This window comes from Schistocerca cancellata, chromosome 2 (assembly GCF_023864275.1).
Source record: "Schistocerca cancellata isolate TAMUIC-IGC-003103 chromosome 2, iqSchCanc2.1, whole genome shotgun sequence".
NCBI classification, from domain to species: domain Eukaryota; kingdom Metazoa; phylum Arthropoda; class Insecta; order Orthoptera; family Acrididae; genus Schistocerca; species Schistocerca cancellata.
Window position 1 is genome coordinate 403,634,527 of NC_064627.1, and position 26,314 is coordinate 403,660,840.

General features: G+C 42.5%; 1 protein-coding gene across 2 annotated transcripts in view; it reads right to left on the minus strand.

Annotated features, from left to right (window-relative positions):
• Nucleotides 1–26,314, minus strand: part of LOC126161848 (MFS-type transporter SLC18B1-like) — a 108,305-nt gene that overhangs the window by 36,369 nt on the left and 45,622 nt on the right. The window contains exon 1 of one of the 2 annotated variants that reach the window (XM_049917953.1): nt 17,894–18,000. The exons of the other annotated variant lie outside the window; for it this stretch is intronic. The gene's annotated coding sequence lies outside the window, so the exon portion shown is untranslated. Of the gene's footprint in view, nt 1–17,893; nt 18,001–26,314 lie in introns of those variants that run through there. 2 annotated transcript variants of the gene reach the window in all.

The window sequence follows — 26,314 nt, forward strand, 5'->3', positions numbered from 1 at the left end:
ACGAAAAATCCCAACAATCATAAAAATCAGAAGTAAGTTCACTTGACCTGTACAGACAAAATGAAGCCCACAATACCAAGAACCCACAACTAGGAGAACTAGATGTTAGGGATTATTAATTACTGGTATTCCGTAATCAGTCACAAATTTGCAATGAAGTACATAAAAACGTGCGTAAATGTACCAAAGAATGTGCAGTCCCAAGGAGACTGCAGCTTGTGTTCCTGACAATTGATTGAACTGATCAGCTCGCCACTGACGTAGTTCTGTTCCTAGTGGTATCAGCTGCATAGCAAATTTGGATCAATTTTAGTGTCCGATACCACCCGTCGGCTTTGACCAATGACGTAATGTGATGTTATTTTGTTTGTGTCGCAGATTGCTGTCGATGAACATTGAATGATTTCTCTGGATTTCCTCGTTACGCGCGTATATTAAAAATTCGATATAGATTGTTTTGTTTTGGTCTCGTAATTTGTTTTCGGGATATTTTGTTAATGAAAGTAGTCGTGATTTATAAGGTCTTGTGCGAGTGCTACTTTCCTCTCTGGAGGGACGTTTTTCTGTCCTTTTAATATTTTCTGGTTACAATGGTGGGCCGACGGGTATTATTGTGTCTTTGCCGGAGGGTTGAGTGACTCGAAATTTCAATTTTTTATTATTATTGTAAAATTTTGCGTCTGATTGAGGGCAGGTGTAGGGAACAACTGATTTGGGTGGTATCTCATTCGTGCCTGACAGTTTGTGTTTCTTTTTTCATTTGTTATTCTGGATTTTGCTTCTTTCGTTACAGTTTCACCTTCTAACAATATTATTTCTTGTTATGTCCTTATTTCGTTCTTGTCAGTCTCCATCTTTGACTCCTTTGGAAGTTCATATGCAGTAAGTTTCTTTTTATGCAGACACTTTAATGTTTTCCTTACCGATGTTTCTGCTACACTTCTCTTATTTTTACTGTCACTCCTGGTGTATCGATTTTACTGATTGTTATTTGGAGCTACTGCAGCTCGTGTGACTTTCGTGTTGTATAGTTATCGGTTGCAAGGTTTCGTCATTTTTGCGTTTCGTTTCTTTGCGTGTGCAGTAGTGTGTGTAAAGATTTTCATTTTTTTAAAGTCTAATCGTATTCTGTAGTTCACTAAGAAGATCATTTTCCAGCACGTTTCTGATATGTTATAAGATTTTTGCGCAACAAACAGTAATATTGGAATCGGTAACTAGAAATAACCTCTTACATACGCTGCTTCTAGTTACCTATTCCAGCTGTTCGACAGTTCATTATTTACATCGTTTTTGCAGTACGTGTGCAAAATATAATATATGCACTCGTAATTGCTCTCGTGTTCTCATCTATTTCAGTCATCTTCAACTCATTTAACTGAAATTAGCGCGTTAATAATAGTCGCGTTAAATGTATTATCTTATGGCATGCTACATTCGTTTGTTTACGAGTATGATCCGTTCCATTCATAGATAGTCCACTGCAGTATCTTTGCATTACATATGACGTCATTGGTCAGAGCCGACGGGTGGTTCTGACACTAGAATTTAACCTAAGATATGAAGAAATCCTGTGGTTCCGAAGTGAAACAGGTAAGAACCACTTTTCAGCTTTGTTGATTTAGTTCTGGTACTCTTGCCTACGTTATACACAGAATACATGAGCAATAGCCTTTAATTCTTGATTGCATATTGAAAGGCTAGGTGACTGCCACATGTTTTGCAAACGTGACGTGTGCTACCATCTGTTGACTTCGCTTGGTCTCATTGTGTGTGTGTGTACGAAAGGGCGCGCATATGACGTCCCCAAAGAGTGAATGCGTTCTCCTGAGGTGGGTTGACTGGTTCATTTGGGGGACGGAACCCGACAGTGAGATCATCGGTCCCTTCAGATTAGGTGAGGATGGGGGAAGGAAGTTGGCCTCGCTCTTTCGAAGGAACCATCCAGCATTTGCCTGTAGTGATTTATGGAAATAATGGAAAACCTAAATGAGTATGACGGGACGCAGGTTTGAAACGCCGTCCTCCAGAACATGAGTTCAATGTGCTAACCACTGCACCAACTCTCTTGGTCTAGGTCACAACTGCAAATTTGTACCTCTTGATTGAGTTGTGGAGTCCAGAAGATAGATTTTGTTTCTGAATGAAGTACGAAAATAGGACAGAAAGCTCAGGTAAAGTTAAGGGCTATTCAGTGAGGCCAGGCAACGAATTGAAAATGGAGAAAGCAAACATAGGTTGATGCTGCTCTTGGTACGAAGGAGTCTTCAAGGGAAAGAGTAAGAGCTGTGAGCAGAGAACAGATTTTGGCGTTTCCAGAGGACTGGATCTAGCGCATTAAATGTGGTAGGATGGTGGCACAAACAGTGTCATTTGAGGGTGATATTGTGTTCACTTGTGACATCTGCTAAATGCGTACTCTTTGGGTATGTTTTGCGTATTCTTAAGCGCAGGTGAACGAAAGAGTACGTATTTCCGTTTTTTTAAAAAAAGTTCGATAGAATTATTACCCCTCTGCTGCTGTAGTTTTTAAACGCGTAGATTTTGTGTTAATAAACAGAAACCTTAGCAAATTGTACATTTCACAGAAACGAAACGTTACTTCCATCGTTTACGTAAAAAGAAATGGAATGACAGGTGTCGAAAAGAAAGTGGAAAACATCATTCATCCCATCATCCTGGGTGTTGCCTTCACGCTTTTTTGAGATGAGGAATTACCTTTCTTGGGCAATGGGAGTGTGGAACTATCTCCTATTTTATAGCGGTAGCGTCCGTGGGATGGGTACTGTGCTTTTTACCGTTGATTAGTAAGAGATTTTATATCGCGAAAAAATGTGAAATATTGTTAACTTTTTAGTCGTCTCCCAGTTCTAAGTGTTGCACATCGCTTCTATTTCTCAACATGTAATCAGCGTACTAATAACGTCATGATCAAGGGAGGTGGTCCAGCTAGGGACAATTCTTTGTAATTTTGAGTTTCACAGTAGTTACTCATTTTTGTAACATTTTCAAGAAAGCGATTCTATTAACTGTTTCTAGTAAGAAGCAGTCCAGATAATTGCAGTTCATACTACACATGGGCTCCGTTCACTGGCCCCTCACTTCATCCGGAGTCTTGGTCTGACGAACTTAAACACGTGGCATAAGAATTGGTGGTGTATTGCTAAGACAATGATTTCCATGTTACCGGGTATCTTGACTTGCCCCCACCTGGTCTACAAGATAGTTTCTCGCTGTCGTTGTCGGACATCATTGTACTGCAGAAGGGAACCAACCCTAATCTGGAAATAGTTTTAAGAATTTACGTGGGAGTGAAGTGGGGTGCTCATTTGGAAGAGCACTTACCTGCGAATGGCAAAGGTGCCGAGTTCGAGCCTCGGTCCGTCTCACTGTTTTATTCTGCCAGGAAGTCTCATTTATCTCCTGCTGACTGCAGGAGAAGCATCAATGACCAGTTGCTGACAGACTGAGCCCAACACGAAAGCAGGCGAGAGCCAAACGGGTTGGCGAGTGGGATGCTCTGTTCCGTAGACAACGTTCTGCACACATTGCTTTACCTGCCTTTGAAAGTACATTCAGTCTATTGTGCGCTGCTACATGGCTTTGTAGGTGTCCATAGTCACTGTATGGAGCTGTTACTGTATTGTTACTCTCAAGGGGAAAAATGATTGTTTTCTTACTGATGATAACCCAGATATTTACGGTTGTTCCTTAACTGCGCACTCTTAGGTATAGTCCCCCAACCGCGTCCCCACACTAGTCCTTGGATCGAGGTTCACAGACTTTGAGCATAAATCTTGTGCACTGCTGACACTTCCGCCAAGAAGCCATATAACTGCATAAATTAATTGTAAACGCCATATTGTCACCGGTAACTACAGCCAACGAACGACTAAAACTTCGACGTAAGATTCATACGTAGAACCAAACGAAACGCAAAAAATAACATTCAAAGAATTAAAATACGACACACGAACCATTTTAAAATCTAAAACTTATCAGCAGCTAACAACTAGTAACATTATAATAACGCACTCTCTAGGGCCTAGGCAACAGAAAAGGAAAATAAAACATCGAGTAACACACGACACTAAGTCCAACGCCGCACTAATACGACTCACGAATAGAAACATCCTATATGGGAGAGCGCCACCGCTTATTCAGAAGCGGCGTGCACACCGCACAAGGCGTTTCGTCCAGCATCACAGTACAGTGCAGAGCATTACAAAATGGAGAGGGTTCGTAGGAGCGCAGCAATGTTCCAGTGCGCAAGTGCGCGTCAGTAACTATGGAAAACTAAATACACCGTCCACACCCACACACGAAGCAACCATTTCCTTTGAACTAATTCGTTATCGCGCAGAGCAGCGAAGTTTGATGTCCACGTAATGCTGGGCCAAACCTCTCTTGCTGGCTTGCCGCTGCGCGGCTAAACATGCCCTCTGCAAACAATTCATTTCAAACACTCCGCGCCTCAGTGACGTCGCAGTTGCTTGGGTCAAAGCAGACGAGCTGTGTCTGACCCATCTGTTGACACCAGCCGCATGACGCGACAGCCAACTGTCATTTATAAGGCTCAAATTCAAGAGGAGAGAGCTCTATGCAATTAAATGACACACACACACACACACACACACACACACACACACACACACACACACACACACGCAGTGAAAGGTTCGTGTTATGAAACAGAACGGTAGGCACGCTCGTAATGGGCTGTCAGTGAATGAATACGGGAAAATTGTCGCGGGAGTCCGTATTCTAGTTTTGCGAAATACGAGTATTAGAGGAAAATATCTTTCATTTATACTTCATGGGTGGGCCTCTCAGATCGGTGTGTACTTCGAAACATTTTTGTGCCCTTATGCCTGCGTCTACATCTGTACTGTGCAAACCAACGTGAGGTGCGTGGCAGAGGGTACGTCCCACTGTACCAGTTATTAGTGTTTCTTCCTGTTCCATTCACGTACAGAGCGGTGGGAAGAATGATTGAATGCCTCTAAGTTCAATAATTATTCTAATCTTATCCTCATGATTCGTACGTGAGCGATAAGTAAGGGGTCACCATTTAAAACCGGTTCTTGAAACTTTGTTAACAGACCTTCTCGGAATAGTTAACGTCTGTCTTCAAGAGTCTGGAGTTCACTTCCTTTACTACCTCTGACTCCCCCACGGGTTAAACAAACCGTTGAGCATTCGTGCTGCACTTCTCTGTATGTGTTCAATATCCCCCGTTATTCCTACCTGGTATGGGTCATACACACTTGAGCAATATTCTAGGATGGGTCGTACAAGTGATTTGTAAGCAATTTCCTTTGTAGACCGACTGCATTTCCCCCGTATTCTACCAATAAACCTAAGTCTACCACCTGTTTTACCCTGGACTGAGCCTATGTGACGAGTCATTTTATATCCTTATAGTGCGTTAAACTCAAGTATTTGTATGAGCTGGCCGATTCCAGTAGGAACTCATTGATATTACACGATATTGCAGTGTCTGTGTTATTCTGATGATGCACAGATCATATACTTATGGTTGACGACGTATGATAGTTTGGGTCTGACCGTGAGTTGTGCATGGAGATCCAAATGGAAATCGGGATTAGAGTCCCGGTGCGGCACAAATTTTCATTGTCATTCCATTCTACAGCTGATGTAGTCGCGAATTCATCCGATGTGCATTGACAGTCATAGGTTAAGTTTTCTTCGTTTTGTTAAGTGCACAATTTTACATTTCTAAACATTTAAAACAAGTTGACAATTTTAGCACCACTTTGAAATCTTATCAAGATCTAAATGTATATTTATGCAGCTTCTTTTAGACAGCACTTTATTATAGATAACGGCATCATCTGCAAAAATCCTGATGTTACTATTGTCTACAAGGTCATTGATATATAAAAAGTAATATATTCGAGAAGTCTCCAAAACTAATATTTTCTAGCAGCTGGGGTTCACAGTATGTAAAATTCTGTTAACGACGTCGTATTCGCTTTTAACTGTACATTTGACTGCATGCACAACCTAATATCGTAATTTCTGCTGTGGCCATTATCAAGTGGAAATGGCACGAAGGAAACCATTCAAAGCAGAATTACATACTGATGCAGTGTTGCCAAGTCATTTTCGATCATGTCCTTACACGACATATGAAGTTCCTACGTTCACCTTGAGTCCCAACGCACGTGAAAAAATATTCTAGGCTGACGACAAAAAGGCTAATCACGTATTGAGTAGTGTCATTTCCTCTTAATTTTGTGCACCGAACGGTCAAAGGCTTCAAACAAAATATTTGAGTAGCTTTGGTGTCTTCTTCGAGCTTGACTGCGGTGCTTGTAGTAGGTTAATGCACCCACGGCGGAAGCACTGATTATTCCATTGTGAGACACTACTCTCGTGCAAATTGTGTTTGTGTATGTCGGATGTTCGCCTCATCCAGAGCACCACGCGTTGATTTGTCTTCTATCCATGATTGTGGTCAGAGTTTCCTCAGCAGTGGCCATGTTGTTCTAGTCGTTGTGTTGTACTGCAACAACTGTAATTTAGGCCCTTTGCTACAAATAAGTGCCACATTTTAAAGTAGTCTCGTAATGCGCATTCCCGAATCTGCGTTAATTCCAAGGGAAATTTGTACATTAGGAGACAACAGCTCATCGGCACGAGGAGCGCTAAGAAACAAACGCCAAATTTTCAGCCCTCACGTACCCTCTCTAGACAGTGACTTTTCTTCTGCACCTCATTTCGTCCTGGAGGTAGGCGCTTGTAGTCCAACTTTCCATAACATTGGGAAAAACATACATTGTTTAAAATTTACACAGTTCGGCAGCTTTTTCCTTTCTTAATTTCTTATTTTGTAATTTTTATTTCTTGGACAAAAGTACCTATGCTTTCACACATGGATCAGAAATCCGTCCCTACGTCTCTACTTTTTCGATAAATAGTCAAAAGTCCCTACCGGTTGCCAACTATGTACTGATTCCGTAATAAGAAATAATAAAGCGGAATGCCAATTCTGTTGAACATTGAGTTCTCCCTTAAATATGATGAAATACAGAAAAAGGCTGCTAACAAAGTAGAATAAAAGCAATATACAGTCACTGCATTTAAATATTACAGTTAACACACTAATTACAGGCTGGAACAAAAATATCCACAGAACGCTCGGTTTCAAACGAAATTAAAACAAATATGGAATCATTTTCTGCGCCGAATATTGTTAGGACAGGGGTAGGAAATTAAAAAATTATCGAAACTTATTATCATCGCCACAGGCGAAATCAAGTCACGTGAGATGCGGAAGCAGGAAGCGAGCCGTTACGCAGCAAGTGGGTCAGGCCCTGGACACATTACGACACCGTTTACCGAGCGAGAATACGCTTTCAGCAGGGAGACTGCGACAGAAAACCAAAGGAAGCCTGAGGAGCATATTTGTTAGCTCTTAAGGCTTGCTACAAGGAACTATCTCTTACACAAAAGCAGATGGCGAGGAACTAACAGCAGGTAACAGCCTTTTCTGTGAATATAGGAGAACACCACCACATGAGTCATTGCGAGCCAAGCCTTGCATCGTAGCCTCACGCTAGCTCCCTTTAAATACTCCACCGTTTCAACTCTCATTGTGAGCTGATCATTGGGATCAATGACCTGCACAGTAGCAGCACTATTCCATGACTACGATACGGTTGTGAAATTATGTCAAATTCTCTAGCACAGTCTATGAACTAACCGAAGTTGTACTCGAGATGGCGGTCTTCACTCGCTTACGCTCCTGCTGCTAGGTGCCTGCTAAAATTCAACAGCTAGGACCTTCACTATTCTTGAGGTGTGTTACCACCAGTTGCTAACTCACATTAACTGAAAAGCTAACATGTCGACAGCAATCCTAAGCGTAGCCAAATATGGGCAATTTAAGTAATTCTACACTTTGGGACTTGTTATGATTAAATAAACCTGTACAAACTATTCCTTATGCCTCAAGTAGGCACTATAATTTGCAGGAATGTTTGAAACTATACTTAAAATCATTAAAATACAGTTACGGTCGTTGTCAATGGGATTAGAAATCCGACGTTATTTGAAACTAAAGAACAGAATTAAAATATGAGTCTTACTACGTAATTCGAATACAGGAAGGACGTTTTGTTTCCTCAAACACCTGTATTTTTCACTTTATATTAACACGTGACTAGCTACCCCGGTCCCTGTGAACCATCCCAGTCCAGGGGACTGTAGTCTCAAACATCTCATAATAAAAAAGGCAAAGCTAATTTTATCACAATTATGAAGTACTTTTAATGAACATTTTTAAAAATATAGTCTACAAGTTCGTTAAATAAAAGTGCGAATATTTATATTAATGACCACGTAAAAAAATTGAAATAATAAGTGTGACTGCCGTACCTGGTCTCTCCTATTACCTTTTAATTTTCCGACCTGAGTGTGTGTAATCACCTTATAAGAAAACCATACATGGTTTTATAGCCAGTCGCAGAAAGTGACCGAATAGATAAAGTGGGGCTGTAAAAAGCCTGACCAGAGTGTTAGTTGCAGCGTAAGAAAAAATTCGCGTCTTGAGGGAATCAAGTTGAGTATCACAAAATTTCTACAATTAGCTTGTCTCTGGGTCGAAAGGTGCAGAACTTTATTACCGATGAACTACAGTTATCCAAGAACACGGCAGTGAACTGGAGAAGCCTCTGCACTAAAGTACGTATTGAAATGTACTTCAACGAAAGTAAGAAACTTTTTGACGACGGTGTCATTGTTGAGATCCACGAGCCTATGTCCTAAAGAAGAAAATACGGCAGACGGAACAGAAAGCAGGGCAGTGGTTTTCGCAGGGATCCAAAGCACACAAGTGTTTTTCCAGAGTAGTTCCCGGACGTACGAAGAAGGTTCTGGTGAGTATTAGCAAGAAGTACTTCCATTGAGGAATGACTCATTTGCGACACACACACACACACACACACACACACACACACACACACACACACACACACACACACACACACTAGTAGTATAGAAGGCACCTGGTCGGCCATAAGGAGATCTCTTCATGGCACCAGACAGTGTAAAAAAACTTTGTGACAGTTTGTTATCCGAATACGTGTGCCGCAGAAGATGATAAAAGCAGGATTTATTTATGCATTTCATGAGAAGTGCAGCAATAGAGTACAAGCCCTATTGTGATGTGATTGTTTCAATAACCTCATGGTATTTCTGTTTTCTGGTATTTCTCCGTCGTTTGTATTTTAAAATTTTTTGGAGATGTGATCCGTCTTTGTATCTGTTTTTGTCATAGACGTTTCTCTTCCTTTTATTTACGAAGTGTCATTAGTGGTTTGTAATAGACGGCGCTTCTTGAATACTTAAACCTGTGTACGATAAAAATAAAATCTTGTTTTGATCAATAGACAGGTCACATCTCCAAGAAAATGATGTCGTTTGTGTTAAATCACTTAAGTGTTTTCATGCATCCGTGTTTCTCTACGAACGTAAGTTCCATCGCTCTAGCTACACGTACAATGCTGAAGGATGTTGTGAAAACTGCAATATATGTTCCGCCCGCGTTTGAAACTAAAATGTTTTTATGCACAACACAAATCAGCTCTTCCGCCATCTCACAAACCTGTCACCGCTCGTGGCAGGAGTTGCCAGCACACGCTTCACGTACGAACACTGATAGCCCTTTGTGAAGTTTTAGCATTTACGCCTTTGACAAGCACCTGAGTTCCGCCAGTAAGTGGCACCCTGAACATATGCGTCAAATCCGTTGCACCTTCCTGTGGACACGTGACAAAATCTCACAGGCATATGTATTTAACGAATGTGCAGATTTTTACACTGTACTTGTATTTAGAGTAATCTGATTCAGCAAACCAGCCAGTCATCCATATTTCATCGAGGAAAGTCAGTGTGTTGGAGAATCTCTAATTTTATAAATTTGAATTGCAGGAAAATTGGAGCATAATAATGCATTCTCCTACGAAGTGCCCTTGTCAAGTGATCTGTATACTCGATCGGATGGATATTGTTTGGTAAGTCAAGTGTGTCACCTAGGTGTCTGGAACGACACGTTTTCCAAACACATTAGAAATAATACCTTTTTAAAATAATTTCTAATTACAGACGAATTACAAACGTTACGTTGCATTTTTGTCAGAAAATTAAGTGCCCTTTAAATCGTGTCTCTAATACTTTGGGTACTATAGGAATGTAGTGTTATATGAAATTACGTTCTGCTTACGTACGAGTATAATTTCATAACGTGGATAAGCTTTAATCTTTGTGTGAGTGCAGATGGTATCTGCAATCCTCAAGGCCTGCTGGTCTTCTGTTGTTAGAGGTAGCCGGAGTCCGAACTACTGTTATTTTGATTCTTCTCGCTGTGAACTTTGGTGATGAAATGATACAATGCGCTGGAGCTCGACCTTATAATCCTCACTTTAAGGGTTCCGTAACTCAACCGGTAAAAACGAAACGACTGTACTATCACTTTATTGTCTGGCTGTCTCCTAAGACAGCATTTACTCAGGAACGGGTACAGCTATCAAGTTGATATCTTTGTCAGGCAGTAGGGTCTACGGTAGCTTTCCTCTGTACTCAATGTAAGCTAAGTCACCGCTATCAAAAGATACGATTATTCATATCATGTATTTTGATATTCGCAAACTCATTCATCAAAACCTATAGGGTGCTTCCTGTTAGCCTAGAATCATGAACTTTGGCAAAATGCGACTATTGTTAAACTGTAATGAAATTTCACTACGGAACCAGCAGCGTATACGAGAGTCTGAATTCCCGGGACCGATATCTTGCCAGTATCGATATAGATAGCATGCAAAAATAGTCGAGATTATCGATTTTTTTTAAAACTATGCGACTTAACTTCTGAGGTCATCACACACATCCAAGCCCGAGGCAGGATTCGTACCTGCGACGTAGCGGTCGCTCGGCTCCAGACTGTAGCGCCTAGAACCGCACGGCTACTTCGGCCGGCGATTCTCGATTCCCGGCGTATATGAACTATCTATAGGAATAATTAAGTTTGTGTGGAACCTTCAGAGCGTAAGTCCCACTCGCACTTCGCAAGTTTTGTAAATGACTTTTCATTTCGTTGGTAAGTCATTTGAAGCGCAGAGTATCATTTGTACATGACCTCTCACGCAGTTTTGTATCCCATGATCTGACAAATATTAATCCTTATAGTTACGAAGAGACACTGAGCAGAGGCTGACGGAAGTAACTGTTTCGATTAAAGTCTAAAAAGTGCGTATGATTTCGGTCTGATATACACTTTTTTGCTCGCTAAAAATCGGTGCTTTCAGTATTGTGTGCAAAGAATAGCATCATTGAACGTTATCAGTACATTTAAGCCATTTCATACTCAACTGCACTGTAACATTTCTGCGACCTTCAAGTAAGAATGGGGCAACCAGACCGCGCAAGGACAGACATTAACAGCCGGTAGATACACATACACTTCTATCTACCGGCTGTCCGCGTGAATGTGAGGATTTTCAGGAGCCCAGTTCACGCAGCTGTGGAAGTTTACAGTACCGTTCAGTTTGAACTGAGCCTCATCAGATCAGATAACCATTCTTGCAGACCGTTCATCCTCGCGAAGCATGCCTTCACACCACTCACATTACTCCATCCTTCGATCTGAGTTACCCTCGTTCGCAGCATGCAGCTATCCTGGAGTGTACACTTTCCGCTTTACAGCCTTCAAAATTCGCTGTATGCTTGATCGGATTACCCCACTTTCACGCGCACTATGCTTCACAGATTTTTGACGGGACCTAGTAAAATGTTGCACTGGAAGCTACAATTTCATGTTACATTAACTTTTTTTCGCTAGTACATATACGAGCTGAACAGAGGCGTCTGCTGGCTAACGTTGTTTATTTATTTATTTAATTTATTTAGTTCCGTGGGACCAAATTATGGCGAAGCCTCCATGGTCATGGAACGAGTCAATACATGAAATTATAACACGATAGTAGAAACAGATAAAATGAAATACAAGAAACATATTCAGGCGAAAATTCGCAAGTTTAATTAAAGAAAATCAACAATGTAACACTGGAATTTGCTTAATTTTTCAGCTCTTCCAGGAGCTCCTCGACAGAATAGAAGTAGTTAGCCGTGAGGAAACTTTTCAGTTTAGACTTAAAAGCGTTTGGACTACTGCTAAGATTTTTGAGTTCTTGTGGTAGCTTATTGAAAATGGATGCAGCAGAATAGTGCACTCCTTTCTGCACAAGAGTCAAGGAAGTGCATTCCACAAGCAGATTTGATTTCTGCCTAGTATTAACTGAGTGAAAGCTGCTAACTCTTGGGAATAAGCTAATATTGCTAACAACAAATGACATTAAAGAAAATATATACTGTGAGGGCAATGTAAGAATTCCCAGACTATTGAATAAGGGTCGACAAGAGGTTCTCGAACTTACACCACATACTGCTTAAACAGCCCGTTTTTGAGCCAAAAATATCCTTTTTGAATCAGAAGAATTACCCCGAAAAATAATACCATATGACATAAGCGTATGAAAATATGCGAAGTAGACTACTTTTCGTGTTGAACTGTCACTTATTTCAGATACTGTACTGATGGTAAATAAAGCAGCATTTAGTTTCCGAACAAGATTCTAAACACGGGCTTTCCTCAACAGTTTACTATCTATCCGAACGCCTAGGAACTTGAACTGTTCCGTCTCGCTTATAATATGCCCATTCTGTCTGATCAAAATATCAGTTCTTGTTGAATTGTGAGTTAGAAACTGTAAAAACTGAATCTTACTGTGATTTAGCATCAAATGATTTTCCACAAGCCACGAACTTATTTCATGAACTACACTCCTGGAAATTGAAATAAGAACACCGTGAATTCATTGTCCCAGGAAGGGGAGACTTTATTGACACATTCCTGGGGTCAGATACATCACATGATCACACTGACAGAACCACAGGCCATTAGACACAGGCAACAGAGCATGCACAATGTCGGCACTAGTACAGTGTATATCCACCTTTCGCAGCAATGCAGGCTGCTATTCTCCCATGGAGACGATCGTAGAGATGCTGGATGTAGTCCTGTGGAACGGCTTGCCATGCCATTTCCACCTGGCGCCTCAGTTGGACCAGCGTTCGTGCTGGACGTGCAGACCGCGTGAGACGACGCTTCATCCAGTCCCAAACATGCTCAAGGGGGAACAGATCCGGAGATCTTGCTGGCCAGGGTAGTTGACTTACACCTTCTAGAGCACGTTGGGTGGCACGGGATACATGCGGACGTGCATTGTCCTGTTGGAACAGCAAGTTCCCTTGCCGGTCTAGGAATGGTAGAACGATGGGTTCGATGACGGTTTGGATGTACCGTGCACTATTCAGTGTCCCCTCGACGATCACCAGTGGTGTACGGCCAGTGTAGGAGATCGCTCCCCACACCATGATGCCGGGTGTTGGCCCTGTGTGCCTCGGTCGTATGCAGTCCTGATTGTGGCGCTCACCTGCACGGCGCCAAACACGCATACGACCATCATTGGCACCAAGGCAGAAGCGACTCTCATCGCTGAAGACGACACGTCTCCATTCGTCCCTCCATTCACGCCTGTCGCGACACCACTGGAGGCGGGCTGCACGATGTTGGGGCGTGAGCGGAAGACGGCCTAACGGTGTACGGGACCGTAGCCCAGCTTCATGGAGACGGTTGCGAATGGTCCTCGCCGATACCCTAGGAGCAACAGTGTCCCTAATTTGCTGGGAAGTGGCGGTGCGGTCCCCTACGGCACTGCGTAGGATCCTACGGTCTTGGCGTGCATCCGTGCGTCGCTGCGGTCCGGTCCCAGGTCGACGGGCACGTGCACCTTCTGCCGACCACTGGCGACAACATCGATGTACTGTGGAGACCTCACGCCCCACGTGTTGAGCAATTCGGCGGTACGTCCACCCGGCCTCCCGCATGCCCACTATACGCCCTCGCTCAAAGTCCGTCAACTGCACATACGGTTCACGTCCACGCTGTCGCGGCATGCTACCAGTGTTAAAGACTGCGATGGAGCTCCGTATGCCACGGCAAACTGGCTGACACTGACGGCGGCGGTGCACAAATGCTGCGCAGCTAGCGCCATTCGACGGCCAACACCGCGGTTCCTGGTGTGTCCGCTGTGCCGTGCGTGTGATCATTGCTTGTACAGCCCTCTCGCAGTGTCCGGAGCAAGTATGGTGGGTCTGACACACCGGTGTCAATGTGTTCTTTTTTCCATTTCCAGGAGTGTACATCATTTGATAATGTTTCAATATTACACACAAGATCCTTCACTACCAAGCTGGTGTCATCAGCAAACAGAAATATTTTTGAATCACCTGTAATACTAGAAGGCATATCATTTATATAAATAAGAAACAGCAGTGGCCCCAGCATCGACCCTTGGGGAACGCCCCACTTAACAGTGCCCCATTGGGACTGAACTTCACTACCACTCTCAATATTGCGGAGAATTACCTTCTGTTTTCTGTTCTTAAAGTAAGAGGCGAACCAATTTTAAGCTACTCTCCTTACTCCATAATGGTCCAACTTCTGCAGTAATATTTTGTGGTCAACACAGTCAAAAGCCTTCGTTAAATCAAAGAAAACACCTAGCGTTCGCAACCTTTTATTTAATCCGTCCAGAACCTCACAGCGAAAAGAGAATATAGCGTTTTCAGTTATTAAACTATTTCTAAAACGAAACTGTACATTTGATAGCAAATTATGTGAATTTAAATGCTCCAGTAACCTTGTATATACAACCTTCTCAATAACTTTAGCAAACACCGATGGCATAGAAATAGGTCTATAATTGTCAACATTATCCCTGTCTCCCTTTTTATAAAGTGGCTTCACTATCGAGTACTTTAATCGGTCAGGAAACCGACCACTCCTAAAGGAAAAGTTACAGATATGGCTAAGTACTGGGCTAACATACATAGAACAATACTTCAGTATTCTGCTAGATACCCCGTCATATCCAGGAGAGTTCTTTGTCTTTAGTGATTTAATTATTAACTCCATCTCCCTCTTGTCAGTATAGTGGAGGAGCATTTCAGGCAATAGCCTCTGAACACTTTTTTCTACGAGCGCTATATGATTCCCTGTTGGGACTAGGTTTCTATTTAGTTCACCTGTTATTTCAGAAAGTGATTATTAAATACTGTACATATATGCGACTTATCAGTAACACGGACATTCCCACTACGCACTGATTCTATATCCTCAACCTGTCTCTGCAGACCAGCCACTTCCTTTACGACTGACCATATGGTTTTAATTTTATCCTGAGACTTAGCTATTCTATCTGCATACCACATACTTTTTGCCTTCCTAATAACTTTTTTAAGCACCTTACAATACTGTTTGTAATGGGCTGCTGCATTTGGATTGTGACGGTTTCTAACGTTTTGATATAATTGCCACTTTGTTCTACAGGATATTCTTATCCTTCTAGCCAGCCACCCAGGCTGCCTGTTTGTGCTAGTACCCTGTTTTGAACGTTCTAACGGAAAGCAACTTTCGAAGAGCACGAGAAAAGTCTTTAGGAAAGCATTATATTTATCGTCTACTGTATCAGCGCTATGAACATCTTGCCACTCTTGTTCCTTGATAAGGTTTACAAATGTCTCTACAACAACTGGATCAGCTTTCCTAAAACGTTGGTAACTATATTTTACATGTGTTGCAGCACAAAAATCTTTTAGAGTTAAAACTTGTGTATCATGATCTGAAAGGCCATTCACTTTTTGCTAACAGAATGCCCTTCCAGTAATGAGGAATGAACAAAAATGTTTTCTATGGTTGTTCTACTGTTCCCTTGCAGTTTCGCTGGAAAGAATACGGTTTGCATAAGATTATATGAATTAAGGAGGTCTACCAGCATCCTTTTCCTTGCACAATCACTTAAACAATTAATATTGAAGTTACCACGTATAACTAACTCTTTGTATTTCCTATAAAGTGAACCAAGAACCTCCTCTAGCTTTAGCAAAAATGTTGTGAAATCTGAGTCTGGGGATCTGTAAATAACAGAAGTTTAACTCCACTAAATTTAACCACACCTGCACAACATTCAAACATCTTTTCAGTGCAGTACTTTGAAACATCAATAGACTCAAATGCGATGCCGTTTTTCACATTCATGGCTATTCCCCCACACCGCAAAGAGCTCCTAGAAAAGCTGCCAGCCAACCTGAAGCCTCTGAATTATCTCCTTATTTAAGAAGTGTTCAGATATACCAATAATTTCAGAGTCAACATCTATAAGCAGTTCACTAACTTTATCTCTAATACCTTGTATATTTTGATGAAATATACTAATTCCCCCATTACTCGGATACCTAAGCTTTGTCGAAAGTGGTTTCTTTGTTAGACTTCCCCTAAGCAGGAATACCTATCAGCTGACTTCAGTCTAAAAAAGGTGCAGCTCTAACACCCACTAGTACAGGAATTTTCCCATGAGTGATCCCACCACCCCCACTAATGCTGTCACCTATAAGCTTTGCCATCCTCCCCTTTCCATACCTGTTGAGGTGCAGGCCATGTCTAGTGAAACCCGTCCTGCTGACAGACTCCACCGACACCACTGAAATGTGACTCATGCCTTCTGTCACCAGCGCACCCCCAAGTCTCATGTTATTACGCTTGACGGCTGTATTAAGATGTGGCCGATCGTGACGCTGAAACAGTTCCACAAAATGCACATTCGTGTTGCCAGTCTGAGTGGCTATCTTTTCCAGGTCACCATCTATGCCATACTCCCCATCCCTACCAATACTATTACCAGCCCCACCCACAATCACTATCTGATCCTCTTTAGTAAAATCCCTACATAGCCCCCCTATGTTAACAGTCACCTCAGCCAATCCTGCATTACGCTTCACAATGCTGGTGACCTGGTACTCACTCCCCAACACTTCCTGCAACTGCTGGCCTACACCTCTACCATGAGAACTACCTAATAGCAGAACCTCCTTTCTCTTACACTTTGCAACTGTCCTAGCCACCGTAATTGAGGTCTGCTGCATACTTCCTACACCTACAGCTACTAGAGATTCCTCTCCACTAGACTGACTGTCATATCTATTGCAAACACCAATAGTGAAACAATCTGAAAATCTCCTAGCAGATCTCTTGCCAACAGCCAGCTCCCATTCCCCAACCCCCTTCTCCCTCCTCGTCGTATCTAGCTGCTCCTGTGCGTTTTTCAACTGCACCTGAAGGGGACAGACCTTACGCTCCTGCTCCTCTATCAACTTACTCTTGCTACATAACCTGCAGTTCCAGGAGATGATCTCACCAGAATGCCCACTTGCTTCCCCACTGCATTCCCCCCAGTGAAAATACTTCGAACAAGTCTCGCACCGCAATCTACTACTCACGAACCTACGGCAAAGCCCACACTTCTCACTCATGGTAAAATTTTACAGTTATTGAAACAAGAAAACTACTTTAAGTTCCGCTAGTACAATAAGATGTTAAAAAACTGACTACAATAATCACAATGATTCGCGTTTCTTTACGTCACAATGATATCCAAAACCAACAACGATTGTTTCAACAAAGGGAAATATTTCATTCGACTTTTAACCATTACTAGTTTTTCCAGTTTGTCATTTTTAATTTTTTTCGTTTCTTTCGGAAGTCGAGGGCACGTCAAACTTAAGGAGCTGGAGGCAGTGTCCCGATAGCCCTTGCCGCAACTTTGGCAGGCTGCGCTCAAATTCACGGAGGGCAGTGGCCATAACATTTCGGCTCGTCAGCGCATTTAGAGCTACAGTGATTCTTACAGAAACAATTGTGGCGCTGCTCGTATTAATGAACGTGGTAAGCGTTAACATGTTTGAGGCGTACCTGCAGAGCCGCACAGCTGCAGGAGTGTGCAACCAGCCAGCAACACAAACCGCTCCCCGAGAAGACAGGAGGCTGACTGACCGACCGAGTGCCCGCGGCCAGGTCCAGTGGGCCAGACGGCAGACACGCCCCCAAGGGCAGCGTGACGCGCTGCCGGCGACCCGTGAGAGGCGCCGGCGAGCCTCCGTCAAGATGTTGACCGGCGCCGGTACAAAAAGAGATAGTATTACCAAACCTCTGGCCCCACCGAGAGCTGCTCATTGCCACTTCCAAGGACTACTGTCAGATTCTCAAATAGGAAGCTGCAACCAGCTCCGATAAACTTCACTAAAGCGACAGCCTTTGACTGCCATTTTTTTACCGTGGAAGACAAGACGATTTCATTTAATGCCATAGTCAGAAGGTAAAACATGAAAAAGTTCCCGCCGTTTCGTTTTCCAAAGCGGGGAAAGGTGGGACGTGCAGGGGTATTCATATGGTTTCAGGAAAAAAGTAAATGACATAAGGAAAACACGCGCGTCAGTGGACATACTATCTCTCCGAGTCTGTAACTCACATTGCAGGTATTCAATATGGACAGAGTTTGTGACAAGTGCAATGCATTGATAAGAAAATTGTCCGAGTAGGCGCGACAACAGCGAGCAGCACAAGTGTGTTCATTTGGTTGCCTACATACAGGCTCCAACTATTTCGATGCAACAGTACGGAGCAGAGAGTTAACAATGAAACAAATTATTGCAACCTACAGGTGCAAGCTGTAATTGTAAAGACTTACCAGGCTTCCCTTTACTAGTAGGGCACTAATACATCGCTGTAACATGCAGAAAATTCCCACTGGTTCACTGATGAATTGTGGGACACGTCCGTCCCATTGTTAGTCTAACAAGGAGACCCTCCATACTGTAAATCACGGATTTTGATGCTCTTCAGATATGCTGTAGAGGCATTTACCTGAGTACCTGGCTATCCGGTTTTTTAGCGACGGGCCTTGGTGTTTAATAAAATCGATTTTGAAGTTCATTGCGCGCTTTGTATATCCATAACATTACATATATTCCGAGCAAGTCAGCGTAGCGCAGCGGTAAAGGTTCACGGCTACCGCGCTAGAGGTACCGTCTTCGAGTCCTACTCCCGTATTTTTTTTTTATGTATGCAAGAACCATCCGGAAAATTTAGTCCTAACGTTCAAAAACGAGTAGACGAATTAACTGGGAAATACAGAAATGTAGTCGTGTTCTGCACGAAATCCGGGAAGTTCACGAAACTTGTGTACGAAGAAGTTTTGCGTTCTGTTATTCTTCCGTTCGTGGGACAAAAAATGTTTTTACATTATCAGTTCGTGGGGAGGGCAATCCGAATAAACTTTCTACTATTATCTACTCACTGATGAAAGGAAAGCGAGCACCTGCACCCTAAAAGTGGTCCCATCGAAGTGCACTCCTTATTGCCAGCCCTGCAATGTCTATTTTTACCGACAGGTGAAAATCTTCACGAAGATTATTCAGAATTCTCCCGACTTGATAAAAGACAGAGGTCGTTTCTAGGGAAGATTCGATAAAATTGCATTCGCTAATCCTACATCAATTCAGTGCACCTAATTTTGAAAGCATGATTAGATACGCATGGTTCGCATCGAAATTAGTGGATGAAAGAAATCTTTCTGAATGCGAAAGATCTGTTTCCCGGTATCGCTCACGAAGAAACCGTGCGCCTGCAAGACGGTTGCTTTCATAAAATTCGCGTGGTGCTGCGAAAATTAGTGCTTCGGTTGTTTCTATGATAAGATCACCCAAAATATTGTTCTGGCGCATTAAGCAGTGTGGGTGATGAAAAATAAGATTTTGTAATATTGTATGACAGAAAAAATTAATAACTGAATATATCTTTATAATTTCACACACCTTACACTGTTTGTTTATATTCTTTGAAATAAAAATTGAAAAATACGGCCGATTTTGAAAAAGTACTCTAGCAGTATTCGAACACGGTACCTACAGCACGGTAGCCGTGAACCTTTTCGCTGCGCTACCCTGACTTGCTCGGATCATATGTAATGTTACGGGTATAGACAGCACGCAATGAACTTCAGAATCTATTTTCTCAAAAACCAAGGCCCGTCGCTAAAAAACCGGATAGCCAGGTACTTAGGGTAAGTGCCTCTACAACATATTTGAAGCGCATCAAAATCCGTGATTTACAGTATGGAGGGTCCCCTTGTAAGGGTAAATAGTCAACTAACCATAATCATTAACACAGTTTGACAAACTAATCTGCACTAAATCTAAGATTCGCAGTAGAATTGTGGAGTCGTTTGGTACTATTCGTCATTTAACATTTTATTCATCCTCTGGAAGCCGGTACGCGTCGGCGAGTACTTCGTGTACTACTACTGCTACGTTGCCTCCTTCCTGTTCCAGTCACAAATGGCGTGAGTAAGAAGGCTTTCTGGTAACCTCAGTGTGAGCTAGTAACCACACCGTCCAGTCAATGCGACCACCGCCTCCGACGTCAACCTCAACAACCACTCACAGATGGCGATGGAGAGCATATACAACATGTGGGGGGGAGGCAGAACAGAGCAGTTGTCGTAATGCGGAAATGGAGCGATTTGACGTCTGAAATGGCATCATTGGCTTTTAGGTCAATGCGGATGCATTTCCGAAATGGATAAGTCTGTATGTAAATTGTTCACGTCTCGCCGGCGAAAAATATGCAATGCATTGCCCTATTCAAAACTGGTACCGAGGCAACTGCGGTGTACCACGTGCCATAGATGACAGGCGTGAGGGCCAACAGACGTCCAACTGTTGAGCAAATGACGGCAGAGAGGAACGGAGGAGCTGCCAATAGCAACTCCCATCACCCGTTCAGCGAACGTTGCTGCCTCTGCAGCAGGCATCTGGTTCTTTCACACATGCTGACTGCTGTTCACCAGCGACGAAGGCTAGAATTTGCACGCCTGTATCTCAGCTGGACGTCCAGTGAGTGGCGATAGCGGACCTTTTCAGATGAATCACGTTTGATGATCCGTTGGCATTTACGGCGTGGAAAGGGTGACAGCAAACTCCCTGGAACAATCGTCAAAAGGGTCTAGGCCGCAGATCATTCCCTGGATGTTATCATTCTGGAAACTCACAACGTACCAACGCAAGTATGCATCTGTTCTTGGGGACCATGTCTACCCCTACACGCAGTCGTCTCTCGGCACAATGGCAACTACCAGCAGTACAATGCAAGGTGTCTCAAAGTTTGCACTATACGTGCGTAGTTCGAAGGTTACCAGAATGAGTTTGCCGTACTCCCTCGGCCAGAAAACTCCGCGGATCGAGAATCTGCGGGTTCACTCGATCGGGCTGTACGTGCCATGGCATGGATCCTCATCGAGAAATCTAGAGCAGTTATCAGCGGCACTACATTGGCATATCTCCATATCCATGTCTGTACCTTCCACAACCTCATTGGATCTTTCTGCATGTCTCTCAGTGGTCCTCGATGCGAAATGTGGTTATTCACGCTTTTGACGGGTGGCCACAATGTGATCTCAGAGTGTACGTAGATACTTAGTGACGTGACAATTTGCGGCAACTGTTGGGAAATCATACAGTCTAATCGTAATAGGGATTTCTGCCTATTTAACCACGTACGTAACGTTTATGTTGAGAATCAACTGCCAGTCCCTCCACTAAGCGTCAATTCTCTGCAGCTCTTCCTGTATTTCGCAAAAAATTATCTGGCGTTGCGATTTCTGTTCATAACAGCATCAACAAACAAGTTCTGGGATCTTCCGACGTCATCCGCTGAGGCCTATTTCTTTTAGATATGAGTATCTCTCCAGAAGAATGAGATGTTTTGTTGAACTTTCTTGAAAGTCGGTCTGATCTTTCGTACGCACGTATTTTGTTCACTAGGTGGCAATGTGGAACTGTGTAACACTTTCTGGAAGTGAAAGAACACTGTATCAACATGGGCGCCACTATCTACTGCCTTTTGGGTCTCTTAGATGAACAAAGCGAGCCCGATTTCACAACACCTTTGCTTGCAAAATCCATGTTGAGTCTTACAGACGGATTTTTTTATTTCTAGGAATGGCGGAAGTGAGAATGAAAAGCGTTCCAAAATTCTGTGATCTGAAGCCTGTCTTGTCGCACTTACCGAACAGAATTTTACGCTGTCTTTCCTTTCATTCCCATTAGTGTGTGTGGAGGTGCATAACGGCTTATGGTCACCGATCCCTGCTCTATGCTGAGCGAGTTTAAGTTGTGGCCCCGTTTGCAAGCAGGAGATGTTGCTCTCAGGAGTCAGTTCTTTCATTAACGCTCCAAGTAATTTTCGGGTGAGAGATTCAGAACTATTTCAGACCATTCTCTCTTCTAATGATTGGCTCTAATCACCTTGGTTCCCCATTATACAGCTGGTAAATTTAAATCTCCATCTAATAGTCTAATAAACAGAAAATATAAACACAGCCTTAAGTAAGTTTTCCCTGAAGAGCTTAGGCGCTGCTGCTCTTGAGGGAATGGGCCTATAAAAGCATTAGATTACTAAGTTTGTTCTAGTTGCAATACCTAATCTTATCTAACTATTTCGCTTTCGGAATCTCTAAGAACCTCACAAGACATTACATACGGCTATAACCACGCCTCCAACTATGCCAACCTACCTTTGCTATGTACAGTTCAGTCGAAATACAGTTATAAAATGTTATTGCTGTTAACGTCTGCTTTTAACCAGTTTTGTATTGCTAGTACTATGAGTATTATCACTGCTCGTAAGTGAAACCCGTTCAAGATCTTGTTCATGGAGCTCGGTGGTCGTAGCGGGGCCGAGGAGAGGGTGGGTGGAGAAGAGCTGTTGATCCCATGTTTGTCTGACCACACTAACATTTATTGAGCGTATCAAATGGAAAGAAACAATATTTGCTCGGGCGGAACCTTATTCGGGAGGAGATTGTGTCGACCTGTGTAACGCTGTAGTAGGAGCATCTAGGGAAACAACGGACTGTTGACGCAGTCATCCATGCGAGTAAACCTAGTACTATTGAGCTGAGATGGCTGGCTCACTGCATCCAGATTTTCTTAGTAGTTTCGCTGATGGAGTGCGTTTTCCTTTTCCATTTGGACAGGGAAGAAAGATACCTAAATCTGCAAGCAGCATCTCAGTTGTTCCCACTGATAGTTCCGGTGAGATTGCGCTTTGTATGCAGCCGAGAGCCCTAAGTTCGTGACCAGTCCTCTGCCCGTCACCAGATTAGCTGACGTGTATTCATCCTGAAATACAAAGTAACGAACCAGTGTCCCCTTCCATTAACTTTGCCGTAAAATGTAAACGAGGTGGATCACTTTAAGCTATTCTGTACCCAAACCTGACAATACAACAGACTGATCTGATTTTTCTGTAATGAGCTCTATTTAATCCTACACGCAATCTGCTGACTAGATAAAGATAATAGGCTACTTACCTAAGTTAGAAATATGGTTCAGATTGTTATTCTGATTATATTAAAATAGTATTTACGGCCAATATTCTCACAAAATGTTATTTTTATGTGATTAAAGGTTAAAAATCATTTAGTATCAAGATTTAGTCATGATCGATAACGGTCTGTTATTGGCTGAAGCTCTAGTGACGTTGCAGACTAGGAGTAAGACGAAACTATACGTGTGTTGTAAGCTCTAACCGAAGTTACGAGGTTTTTCTACAAACAGTTTACCTATTTACTGAACGAAAACTCAATTACAGCTCTTAAGTAACAAGATGATAGTGGGAACATCGCAGAAGTTGATGTGTTTATGATTCACCCACTTAGAGCGGCGATGCGTGCTAGAACGGACATTCTTTTCCCTGCTCATACATCATTAAACTCGCTCAAAACCAAGGATTTTTAGAACTTTTTCAAATGGATCCGTATTTATACTAGACTGCCAACTATCAGTCATAAGCTACCACCGAAAGCACAATATAATTAGTCTTGGCAAATCTTAGAGCTAATTTCCTTTGTAGAACATGTTCAGCTGAGTATACTTCAGTAGGCGCTTTGTGGCGCAACGGGTAACGCCTTGTATTTTTTAAAGTTCTACACTAAATAGGCAAATAGCGCTAGCAAGAACTGATTGTAGCAGTTGTTCCATTGTGGGATCTATTATACATAGCTTCACATTAATCTTAGTCTGAGAAACGCACTACAGAGGATGAAAGCATTTACTTTAGGAACAAATAATTTGCTTTTTTTGGAAAGCATTGCTGATAGTGAAGATATCACCGTACGCCTACAGCACGAGGTGTAGCACGACGTGGTTTTCTATACGGAGAGATGAAGTGTGTACGCAATTAAGACAAGCTAAGGACTGTGATGTCCGAGTGTACACTGACGTCAGTGTCTGATGGGGACTTCATCTTTATGTAAGGTGATGAAAGTTGCAAAGTTTGCGCAATAAGGATCTTAGATGGACAGTATCAATATAAACATTGTTTCTAGTAAAGTAAAAAGTGTGTGGTCACTATCTATAAAATATCTTTTTGAATGTGACGCGTGTGAACAGCGGTTGCGAATGGCAGCGCTTGTAGGCAGCAAGGAGGAAACAATATTCTGTTTCTGATCCGTAAGACGAAGTTTTATACTCTTAGTTGTGATTTGGTTTTCATATACGAGGACTGCCGAGACGTTTTACAATTGAGTTAAAATATTGTTTCGGGTTGCATTGGAACCAGTGATCTATGAGCTCTAAAGCGCATCGTACCACTCTTCTCGTCTTGTCATCGAGGTCCCATCTTTACTGACTTAACCGTTTTTGCTCCTAAATTCCTTGTTGGTGTTGTGGACATCTTGTTTAGCAGGTTATATATATTTACTAAACCAGTGTGGAACTGCATGTTTATAATTGGAGGTTGTTCTCGATATGTCGACGAGACTGATGTGTAATTATATTTTGTGAGCTATGGAAGTTTTATTATTCAGGTAATATCGTACCTAGAGTATGATCGTTTTAAGATTATGCAGATCATTTCATTATCGTTATTTCATCCGCACACTGTAAATATGAGAATCTGAGGATGATAAGTAGTTGCTGTAGAAATTGGTCATTGATTAAACTATTTAGTATCAGGCTAACTTTGTTTTCAGTATTATAAATTTGAAAATTAGATCGCCCTAACGACGTATGTCAATCAGGAAATACTCTGCCATATTCGCTGCAAACAGCAGTTTGATCTCAGTTACAAAACCCGTACATGATACGATTTCGCACTCCATTTGTAAATACTTTTATGTATAAATGATACATTAGAGTTTTCCAACAAATCACTACAACAGCCAAAAACTTGGCGTACGCTGAATAGCAACTTCAAAATAGAAACTGCGATCGATAAACAAACCAATAGCAACTGGAGTATCAACACGCGAAATGAAAACTTATGTCTCTAACCAAGACACATGACATTTTATTGGAACCAGTTTAGACTAACTTCTAAAGTATTCACCATTCTTCCTGAAACACTCCGTAAAGCTACTGGTTACACCTACACATGCGTAGGCAAGCTGTGGCTAGAGCTGATGCAGCAGTCGCAGGATGTTAGTCCACTTATTAAGATGTGACTTGGAAAGAACTTTCTTGTCAGTCGTACCTGAAGTACTTGACTTCGAGCAAGGAAGTTCGATGTTTCATGTCGGTTGACGAGCTCTTAGATCGCGACACCTGGTCAGCATGATAGCTTCAGTCTTCTCAGCGTTCAATGAATGTGGCTGGCCGTTGGCCATTTATCTATGATGTAGAGGTGACTAAAGCCGCCAAATTGCTGCGCTGATGCGTCGGCTGCTGGTCAGAATCGCCATATCATGTGCTAACTATGAAAAGACCACTTCGACGAGCATTGGTAAATCGGAGTATAAAGAGCAAAGCTAACAGGACAGATCCATGAAGGATTCCTTCATGACATCTTGCGTGCTGGAGCGTTGACCTATTTTAACGAAGCAACGGCGACTGTCAGATACCTGTCAGCATGACAAACATTTTCCGGAGATACTATTCCGCTACGTTCTACATCATCTGCTGATGTTGCAGACACTGGTGCTTTCACGTTTTCACCTTCAACTGGTGGCTCCTCATTAAATTACTTTGTCGTTATTGTAACAAATCCGGTCAAGTAAAAGGACAATGCTATGCCTTCGTGTGCGCCATCGTTATCACGTTTTGCTGGTAAACATCCTTCAACTTTGTGTCAGAGATATTCGTTCTGGCTCATGCAATTTTCAAGGAGTTACTGTGTAATTAATCTGAATTATCAGTCGATGTTTAAGGAAGGCGCGACATAGGAAATGACGCTTGACGCTCGGCTATTGCCTCATTATTACAAGAGCAGATAATTGTATGCTGATACCAGCGTGACGTAAGGTGACGTCAGAGCAGCGGAGTAAACAGATGCGCG